The sequence below is a fragment of the Engystomops pustulosus genome, unplaced genomic scaffold (assembly GCF_040894005.1).
Source record: "Engystomops pustulosus unplaced genomic scaffold, aEngPut4.maternal MAT_SCAFFOLD_371, whole genome shotgun sequence".
Classification (NCBI taxonomy): Eukaryota; Metazoa; Chordata; class Amphibia; order Anura; family Leptodactylidae; genus Engystomops; species Engystomops pustulosus.
The window spans coordinates 56,706-65,000 of record NW_027285250.1 but is presented as its reverse complement, the minus strand read 5'-3'; positions in this window follow the sequence as shown (position 1 = coordinate 65,000).

Sequence of the window (8,295 nt, the reverse complement as noted above, 5' to 3'; positions counted from 1 at the left end):
GCCTCTTCCCACGTCTGCTTGCCGACTTACGCTCGCCCCGACGAGAGGCCCAACCGAAAGAGTGGAAAGGGGCAGAGATTTCCAGGGTCGCCCCACCAGGGATGCAATACCCCAGTGCAGACTGTCGGCCCTGCCCCGAACCTACTCGGTGGTTTGAAGGTTAACCTCTTGGGGAAAAGCAGCGATTCGCCTCGCGGTGCGTGCCTCCGCGGATCTAAACCCCCTCGATCGATGTGGGGCCAGAGGACCCCTTTTCCCCGTACGAAACGGCCGGCTCACCATGGGCTCGACATCCGTGGGTCGGAGAGTTGAGCGCTTACGCGCGGCGGGACCTTATAACCTGCAGCGGCTGAGGAGCGAAGATTTCCAGGGTGGGCCCCCGGGGATGCCATACCCCGAGCAGCCAGTCGGCCCCGCTCCTAGCGCGCTGACGAGCAATGGAGTCTTCCCCGCGGCAGCCACCGCCCTCGCCTCGCCGTCGGTCGATGAAGAGCCGAGTTCGCCCTCCTCTGCTCGGGACTCGGAAACGGCCTGGCCTTCGCCTACTCCGTCGGGCAACTGCCTTCCGCCAGCCCCTTCCCTCGAATCCCCTTCTTCCATTTTAGACCCGATCAGGGGATTGGTCAGCCCAGCCCTGGGGTAGGAAGAGGGGTTGGGGTCGGTTCGGCTTCCGGTGCCCCCGCTCGGCCAAAGGTCCCCTCGCTTTGGAAGCAGAGGGTGCCGGGGTTATTTTCGGCTTGACGCCTAGTCCGGTCCCTGCCGGTTCCCGTGGAGGCCCGCGGTCAAAACCAGCTCCCCGGCTGTCGGAGCCGGAGCCCCGCAGCCCGAGCGGACGCACCGAGTCCCTCATGTAAGGGATAGCCGCCCCTACGGAACGGCCCGGACTGGGACCAGGCACCCCCAGGCGCCGAAGGGGTGGGTCGGCCGTGTTGCCGAAGCTTAGCCGGCGCTGATGACCGCAGCCCCTAACGATGCCCACAGGCGGGGGAGCCAAGGAGAGCACTAGGAAGACGTGGCGGGGTCGGACGGCTCAATTTCCAGGGTGGGACCCCGGGGGTTCAGTACCCCGGGCATCCGGTCGGTTTCGCCGGCGCGACCCCAAGCCTTCCACGGCCCCCTTCGTGGGTGCAGGGATACCGTGCAGGGTGCAGGCTTAGACGCCAATTCCCCAGAAGTTTTAGGGATAGGGTTTGTCCGGGCGCCACCGCAGCGACAACCTCGCAAGAAGCTCTCTTCCACAAAAGCACGGGCAACGTTCGTGTGCGAGTGTTGGTCTCCCATGGTCTACCGACTCCCCCGGGCGGCCCAAGCGTTACGCCCACGGCCGGGCCCTCGAGCAGGCGCACCCCTGGTGCCTCTCGTAAGGGAAGGCTACGGTCCTCAACCCCTCGTATGGCGGGGAGGGCGCATTTGAAACGCTAAAGGACGAGCCCTGTTCGGGACCTGGCGGGGATCCGCGGATTGGCGAGAGGGATGGGTCTGCCGTTGGTCAGAGGGGACGCACCCCTGGGACGCAGTTTGGCATTAGCGACCGATGGCCCATCTACGACCATGTACTCCGGGAGCGCCAAGGAGGACGCGGGTGGGCTTTGGGGGCAGACTCAATTTCCAGGGTCTGGGCGCCGGGGGTGCAATACCCTTAAGCGCTCATGTCGGTTTCGTCTGCCGCCCGCCTCTGGCCCGGCTCCTAGTGACGGGTGCTGTGAACGTGCGATCGTGCTTGCGGTTGAAGAGTTCAAAGGCTACCGCTGGGGATAACACGCCCGGGGAATTTAGAAACCCCCCCCTCCGCTACAATCTCTGCTTCTGCCGGACTCGGAGGGGAGCCGCCCCGGGGGCGACCGCTCCCTCTCCTCTTCCGCGGCGTGCCGCGCGCTTCGCCGTCAGCAGCGGAGCGAACCTTTTTCTCGGTCCGCAGCTCTTCAGGCGTAGGCGGGCAGCGCTAACAGGGTACACTGGGGACCACTCGACCGCAACCGCTCCTCCGACCGACGAGCATACCTACCGCGGATACGCCACGGTGGGTCTAAGCCTCGTCGCCGCCGCGAGGAGCAGGCGGGAGCCGTCCCTTTTCGTGCTGCGGAAATAAACCGTGGACACAGAGGTGTGTCTGCGCTCTCCGACCGGGCGGGGGGCGATTGGACTTGCCCGAGGGACACTAGGCGAGGCGCTGCCGCGGGAGCCGGAGCTCCGCGCTGGACGCTGCCGCCGCCGCCGCCGCCCCCCACCCACGGTACGGTGGAGTACGCCCGTTCCATACGCTTCGTAGCAAACCTCAGCCGAAGCAGAGAGTCCTACCGCTGTGGCAGGAGCGGGGCCGTGCGAGGACCACACTGGCACCGCGCTACACAACCTTAGGCAGAGGACCACAGCCGCTCACGGGGAGCGGGGGATTGATGCGCGACCAAGACTGAGGCTAAGGAACGCTTTACCATAAACCGGCCGGGGCCAATACCCCTGACCGAGCAAAGTGCCCTGCCCCGCCGGATCGCGCTGTGTCAGATCGATCAAAAGAGCGGAGAGCCGAGACTCTACCGCTGGGAGTTTGTGGAGAACGGCCTGGCTTGCGTCCCGTCCTCCCGCCCTCGACCTCACATGGCTAGCCTCACCCGCCGGGAGCCACCCCATTGGGGACCGTAGGGCGGAGAAGGGGTCTCCGCGTCCGGAATTTACTTGTGGAGAACGGCCTGGCTTACGTCCCGTCCTCCCGCCCTCGACCTCACATGGCTAGCCTCACCCGCCGGGCGCCACCCCATTGGGGACCGTAGGGCGGAGAAGGGGTCTCCGCGTCCGGAATTTACTTGTGGAGAACGGCCTGGCTTACGTCCCGTCCTCCCGCCCTCGACCTCACACGGCTAGCCTCACCCGCCGGGCGCCACCCCATTGGGGACCGTAGGGCGGAGAAGGGGTCTCCGCGTCCGGAATTTACTTGTGGAGAACGGCCTGGCTTACGTCCCGTCCTCCCGCCCTCGACCTCACATGGCTAGCCTCACCCGCCGGGCGCCACCCCATTGGGGACCGTAGGGCGGAGAAGGGGTCTCCGCGTACGGAATTTCTTGTGGAGAACGGCCTGGCTTACGTCCCGTCCTCCCATGGCTAGCCTCACCCGCCGGGCGCCACCCCATTGGGGACCGTAGGGCGGAGAAGGGGTCTCCGCGTCCGGAATTTCTTGTGGAGAACGGCCTGGCTTACGTCCCGTCCTCCCGCCCTCGACCTCACATGGCTAGCCTACCCCGCCGGGCGCCGCTCCATTGGGGATACGGTACGGCAAAGCGCGACGCCGCACGATGCCAACACTTTGTGCAAAAACCTGGCAGAGTCGACCAAAACCTCGCTTCTTTGACCGGTATTTTTGATGCTTTTCTCTGCCGCCGAAGGTGCACTGAGGGTCGGATCGCCCAAAATTTTTACCGGTCGTTTTGGTCTGCGGTTCTTCCGAGAGGTGCCCGCCTGACAGTTCTTTTTCAGCAGCCTCCGAAAGGCCATCCAGCGGGCAAGCCAGGGGTTGGCAGCCGCCGGCGGTGAGCCTTCCCCGGCCGGGGCAGACGGCTCCGACCGCAAAATTTTTTCGACTTTCGCCGAGGCCAAAACCCCATGCACTTTTAAAGCCTGCCCGCAGCGCCGTCTCCTGTCAGACGTCCCTTGCCGCCTGCGGTGGTCCTCGCCCGGCAGAGAGAAGCCGGAGTCGCCCCCTCTCCGGTTCTTTTTCACCATTCCGGAGCTCTGAAATCTGCCGGACACCGAGTGACCGAGGACGCTTCCAGGAGGGCGGCAGCGAGAGGCAGAGTGCCACCGGTCGGGTCGCCGGTTCTCCCACACTTTGAAAATTTTTCGCTTGTTCTGGTGGGATGGAGAGAGAGCGTGGCTTATGCGCCCTCTGCCCCGCGGTCCGCCCTGGCTGGCCTTACGCCGGTGGTTCGCCAGGCCACCGGCACCTTGTACGGCGGGGACGGCGTGGCTTATGCGCCCGTCAACCCACCTACTCGCCCCGGCTAGCCTTTTACCCGGAGGGCGCCACGCTCCGGGTACCAGTGAGCGGCACGAACCCAGTCATACCATGCCGCTCACCTCGCGCCCTCTCCGGCCTCCGCCGCGGAGACCTCCCGCTAGGACCTGCGGGGGGCGATTTCTGCCAAAATCTACAAAGTCCCCGATGGTTAAGGACGTAGACTGTTGAGCGGGACCTACACACTCTTGTAGCCGATGGGGCTCGCCATTTCCCGCAGAAAATGGACCACCTCCCGCAGAGGAACATGAAATGCCCCTTCCCGCGGGACCCGAAGGACCGCTCTGTCCGAGCAGGCCTCCAGGACCACGGCACGCAAAAGCGACTCAGTCCCGCTGGCATTACGGATCTGACTTTGTGCAAAAACCAGGCAGAGTCGACCAAAACCTCCCTTCTTTGACCGGTGTTTTTGTTGCTTTTCTCTGCCGCCGAAGGTGCACTGAGGATCGGATCGCCCAAAATTTTTACCGGTCGTTTTGGTCTGCGGTTCTTCCGAGAGGTGCCCGCCTGACAGTTCTTTTTCAGCAGCCTCCGAAAGGGCATCCAGCGGGCAAGCCAGGGGTTGGCAGCCGCCGGCGGTGAGCCTTCCCCGGCCGGGGCAGACAGCTCCGACCGCAAATTTTTTTCGACTTTCGCCGAGGCCAAAACCCCATGCACTTTTAAAGCCTGCCCGCAGCGCCGTCTCCTGGCAGACGTCCCTTGCCGCCTGCGGTGGTCCTCGCCCGGCAGAGAGAAGCCGGTTTCGCCCTCTCACCGGTTCTTTTTCACCATTCCGGAGCTCTGAAATCTGCCGGACACCGAGTGACCGAGGACGCTTCCAGGAGGGCGGCAGCGAGAGGCAGAGTGCCACCGGTCGGGTCCCCGGTTCTCCCACACTTTGAAAATTTTTCGCTTGTTCTGGTGGGATGGAGAGAGAGCGTGGCTTATGCGCCCTCTGCCCCGCGGTACGCCCTTGGCTAGCCTTACGCCGGTGGTTCGCCAGGCCACCGGCACCTTGTACAGCGGGGACGGCGTGGCTTATGCGCCCTCTGCCCCGCGGTCCGCCCTGTCTAGCCTTACGCCGGTGGTTCGCCAGGCCACCGGCACCTTGTACGGCGGGGACGGCGTGGCTTATGCGCCCGTCAACCCACCTGCTCGCCCCGGCTAGCCTTTTACCCGGAGGGCGCCACGCTCCGGGTAGCAGTGAGCGGCACGAGCCCAGTCATACCATGCCGCTCACCTCGCACCTTTTCCGGCCTCCGCCGCGGAGACCTCCCGCTAGGACATGCGGGGGGCGATCTTGACCAAAATCTACAAAGTCCCCGATGGTTAAGGACGTAGACTGTTGAGCGGGACCTACACACTCTTGCAGCCGAAGGGGCTCGCCATTTCCCGCAGAAAATGGACCACCTCCCGCAGAGGAACATGAAATGCCCCTTCCCGCGGGACCCGAAAGGACCGCCCTGTCCGAGCAGGCTTCCAGGACCACGGCACGCAAAAGCGACTCAGTCCCGCTGGCATTACGGATCTGACTTAGTGCAAAAACCTGGCAGAGTCGACCAAAACTCCCCTTCTCTGACCGGTATTTTTGTTGCTTTTCTCTGCCGCCGAAGGTGCACTACGGGTCGGATCGCCCAAAATTTTTACCGGTCGTTTTGGTCTGCGGTTCTTCCGAGAGGTGCCCGCCTGACAGTTCTTTTTCAGAAGCCTCCGAAAGGCCATCCAGCGGGCAAGCCATGAGTTGGCAGCCGCCGGCGGTGAGCCTTCCCCGGCCGGGGCAGACAGCTCCGACCGCATAATTTTTTCGACTTTTGCCGAGGCCAAAACCCCATGCACTTTTAAAGCCTGCCCGCAGCGCCGTCTCCTGTCAGACGTCCCCGCCGCCTGCGGTGGTCCTCGCCCGGCAGAGAGAAGCCGGAGTCGCCCTCTCTCCGGTTCTTTTTCACCATTCCGGAGGTCTGAAATCTGCCGTACTCCGAGTGACCGAGGACGCTTCCAGGAGGACGGCAGCGAGAGGCAGAGTGCCACCGGTCGGGAAGCCGGTTCTCCCACACTTTGAAAATTTTTCGCTTGTGCTGGTGGGATGGAGAGAGAGCGTGGCTTATGCGCCCTCTGCCCCGCGGTACGCCCTTGGCTAGCCTTACGCCGGTGGTTCGCCAGGCCACCGGCACCTTGTACGGCGGGGACGGCGTGGCTTATGCGCCCGTCAACCCACCTACTCGCCCCGGCTAGCCTTTTACCCGGAGGGCGCCACGCTCCGGGTAGCAGTGAGCGGCACGAGCCCAGTCATACCATGCCGCTCACCTCGCACCTTTTCCGGCCTCCGCCGCGGAGACCTCCCGCTAGGACATGCGGGGGGCGATCTTGACCAAAATCTACAAAGTCCCCGATGGTTAAGGACGTAGACTGTTGAGCGGGACCTACACACTCTTGCAGCCGAAGGGGCTCGCCATTTCCCGCAGAAAATGGACCACCTCCCGCAGAGGAACATGAAATGCCCCTTCCCGCGGGACCCGAAGGACCACTCTGTCCGAGCAGGCTTCCAGGACCACGGCACGCAAGAGCGACTCAGTCCCGCTGGCATTACGGATCTGACTTAGTGCAAAAACCTGGCAGAGTCGACCAAAACTCCCCTTCTCTGACCGGTATTTTTGTTGCTTTTCTCTGCCGCCGAAGGTGCACTACGGGTCGGATCGCCCAAAATTTTTACCGGTCGTTTTGGTCTGCGGTTCTTCCGAGAGGTGCCCGCCTGACAGTTCTTTTTCAGCAGCCTCCGAAAGGCCATCCAGCGGGCAAGCCAGGGGTTGGCAGCCGCCGGCGGTGAGCCTTCCCCGGCCGGGGCAGACAGCTCCGACCGCATAATTTTTTCGACTTTCGCCGAGGCCAAAACCCCTTGCACTTTTAAAGCCTGCCCGCAGCGCCGTCTCCTGTCAGACGTCCCCGCCGCCTGCGGTGGTCCTCGCCCGGCAGAGAGAAGCCGGAGTCGCCCTCTCTCCGGTTCTTTTTCACCATTCCGGAGCTCTTAAATCTGCCATACTCCGAGTGACCGAGGACGCTTCCAGGAGGGCGGCAGCGAGAGGCAGAGTGCAACTGGTCGGGAAGCCGGTTCTCCCACACTTTGAAAATTTTTCGCTTGTGCTGGTGGGATGGAGAGAGAGCGTGGCTTATGCGCCCTCTGCCCCGCGGTACGCCCTTGGCTAGCCTTACGCCGGTGGTTCGCCAGGCCACCGGCACCTTGTACGGCGGGGACGGCGTTGCTTATGCGCCCGTCATCCCACCTACTCGCCCCGGCTAGCCTTTTACCCGGAGGGCGCCACGCTCCGGGTAGCAGTGAGCGGCACGAGCCCAGTCATACCATGCCGCTCACCTCGCACCTTTTCCGGCCTCCGCCGCGGAGACCTCCCGCTAGGACATGCGGGGGGCGATCTTGACCAAAATCTACAAAGTCCCCGATGGTTAAGGACGTAGACTGTTGAGCGGGACCTACACACTCTTGCAGCCGAAGGGGCTCGCCATTTCCCGCAGAAAATGGACCACCTCCCGCAGAGGAACATGAAATGCCCCTTCCCGCGGGACCCGAAGGACCACTCTGTCCGAGCAGGCTTCCAGGACCACGGCACGCAAGAGCGACTCAGTCCCGCTGGCATTACGGATCTGACTTAGTGCAAAAACCTGGCAGAGTCGACCAAAACTCCCCTTCTCTGACCGGTATTTTTGTTGCTTTTCTCTGCCGCCGAAGGTGCACTACGGGTCGGATCGCCCAAAATTTTTACCGGTCGTTTTGGTCTGCGGTTCTTCCGAGAGGTGCCCGCCTGACAGTTCTTTTTCAGCAGCCTCCGAAAGGCCATCCAGCGGGCAAGCCAGGGGTTGGCAGCCGCCGGCGGTGAGCCTTCCCCGGCCGGGGCAGACAGCTCCGACCGCATAATTTTTTCGACTTTCGCGTCCCCCGCCGCCTGCGGTGGTCCTCGCCCGGCAGAGAGAAGCCGGAGTCGCCCTCTCTCCGGTTCTTTTTCACCATTCCGGAGCTCTTAAATCTGCCATACTCCGAGTGACCGAGGACGCTTCCAGGAGGGCGGCAGCGAGAGGCAGAGTGCAACCGGTCGGGAAGCCGGTTCTCCCACACTTTGAAAATTTTTCGCTTGTGCTGGTGGGATGGAGAGAGAGCGTGGCTTATGCGCCCTCTGCCCCGCGGTACGCCCTTGGCTAGCCTTACGCCGGTGGTTCGCCAGGCCACCGGCACCTTGTACGGCGGGACGGCGTTGCTTATGCGCCCGTCATCCCACCTACTCGCCCCGGCTAGCCTTTTACCC